Source organism: Cyprinodon variegatus, unplaced genomic scaffold, assembly GCF_000732505.1.
Source record: "Cyprinodon variegatus isolate N-32 unplaced genomic scaffold, C_variegatus-1.0 Scaffold53, whole genome shotgun sequence".
NCBI classification, from domain to species: Eukaryota; Metazoa; Chordata; class Actinopteri; order Cyprinodontiformes; family Cyprinodontidae; genus Cyprinodon; species Cyprinodon variegatus.
Genome location: NW_015150506.1, coordinates 1254576 through 1256805, shown reverse-complemented (window position 1 = coordinate 1256805; position 2230 = coordinate 1254576). Strand labels below are relative to the sequence as shown.

The 2230-nt window shown below is 40.1% G+C and overlaps 1 pseudogene; it reads left to right on the top strand.

Annotated features, from left to right (window-relative positions):
* Positions 1–2139, top strand: part of LOC107082415 — a 19472-nt pseudogene extending 17333 nt beyond the window's left edge.
* The last annotated feature ends 91 nt before the right edge of the window (positions 2140–2230 follow it).

Sequence of the window (2230 nt, the reverse complement as noted above, 5' to 3'; positions counted from 1 at the left end):
TAGAAAAATAATCAAATCTCTTTTGGATTCTCAACATATTATTCCCTATATTTGCTGTTATTTTTGCATTTCATCTGCGATCTAAAGTAGCTGAAAGTAGAAAACAATCATTGTCGGTCTTGAAGGAAAGTACTGCGTTCTAAGACAGATTGAGTTCTGCTATTTAACAAGGAGACAAAAAAAGTCTCAGATTATTTTTATTCTTTTTATTAAATTTGAGGGCAGAGGACAAATGGAACGTCTCAAAAACGACATTCGTAGACAAATAAAACAGTTATTCTACTTGTAGAAACTAACGGTTGTTGTTGAAACAAAGTAAAAAGTAGCGTAGCTTAATATGGCTAACTGAGCGAGCTAACAGAGGCTAACCTGTTAGCTACTGAGCTCAGCTAGCCACAGCGCTACCTGCTCTCCCCTTTATATCAGCGTCTAACAATTACTTTGTTCACCAGAAGCAGATTTTTTTCTGTTTTTTTATCGATCAGGTAAAACTTTATCGGTCATTAGACGCGCTAACGCTACAGATGCTCCCGACTCGCCACACTGACGCTGCATGATGTAATTATTGTTGTCTGGGCAACCACAATGTTTTACATCATGTAGCAAAAATTCAGCCAATCATGTAGCGTAACGTCGCTGGCAGGAAGGAGGAACCAGCAGATCTGGTAGCTACAGCGGCGCCATACAGTATGCCTAGGCGGCGTTGGGGTATTGTGATGTCATCAACATCACAACATCAGTGGGTCAGTCTGATAATTTGCACATTAAGGAGAGATTTTAATGTCCCAACTTCTACAGCAAATGGGCTTAATTAGCAAAGATACAAAAAAAGAAGATAAAATCCCGCTGAGAGCTCAGATTTAGAGTTTAATTTCTAATTTAATAAATTCAATTTCGAATCATTACAGATTTAATTCAGCTTCTGCCCAAACATTATTTTCCCTAATGTTGCAGTTAGGAGCAACGAGTCTCTGGATCGGCTGGTGAAGATTCTCAGTCATCCAGGTCATAGTCAGTCCAAAAAAGTTTGAAGACGTTTCTCTTCCCTTCCAGGAAGCTTTTCCAATTCAAATCATTTTTAAGTGAAATTCAAAAAATATTCAAATTCCAAAAATATAGACGTGATGAATGCAGGTCATTGGAAATCCGTGTTAAAAAAGGCGTCATCTCCTCATGAGTTTGATCACAGCAGCTGTTTTATGGATGAGTAAACATGGCGTCCCCACCCAACGACTCTCTGTACATCCCTCCCAGGTAAAAGGTCCCATTTAAGGAAGACCACGGAGAAGAAGCCCCCCACCAAAGAGACCATCACCAAGCTGCAGCAGTCCGCCATCTGGAAGATGGAGAACGAGTTTTACGAGTTTGCGCTGGAACAGTTCCAGTTTGTGCGCGCTCACGCCGTCAGGGAGAAGGACGGCGAGCTGTACGTCCTGGCTCAAAGCTTCTTCTATGAAAAGATCTACCCCAAGGCGAACTGAGAGGGAGGCGGTTAACGACGTCACGGGATCGGATGGAGGATGCTCCTTTGAATTTCAACAGGAAATATGGCAGAAATGTTTGTTTTTTAATCTACAGTATTTGAAGCGTCTTCGCTGTGAGAGGATTTCCTCCTCAGGTAGTGAGAGACGTTCAACCAAGACGTAAACGAGGTCAACCACTTCAAACTTGATCTGAACTGAATGGAAAGAAGATTCTTCTGCTTAAAGCACCTCAATGAAACTTGTTTACGAAGTTGTTTTGGGTCATAGATGTATTTGTACATATTGAATTCACAGAGTTAAACTCGCTTTATGGACCAAAAGGTGGAGGAAAAATAAAACAGGCAGAAACGAACAGACCGATGCATCATTTGTTAGATTATTTAGCATCGTCTGATTTTATTTTACTTTAACTTTCAGTGTTTTTCACAGAAACTGTGCTTTGTTAGCTGCTAATCTAGGAGCTGGAGCCAGGCGCTAATATGCCTTTAATCCAGGGTTGAACTACAGGGTGAGATTAGCCATGATGAGACTGATAGTGCCTTTAGGATGATAGACCTTTTTTTATTTTGTCACTCATTCCTGTATTCCCACTGAACTCTTTGTTGATTACCACTTCCTAAAACAACATTGGGACATAAAAAAAATGAATGTAAAATGCTCGGCTTCTATAATCTTTATTTCTCTTATTTCTAATCCAGGTTTATGGGAGAATTATCCTGCCATAATGCAAGAGCACATCATTTCAA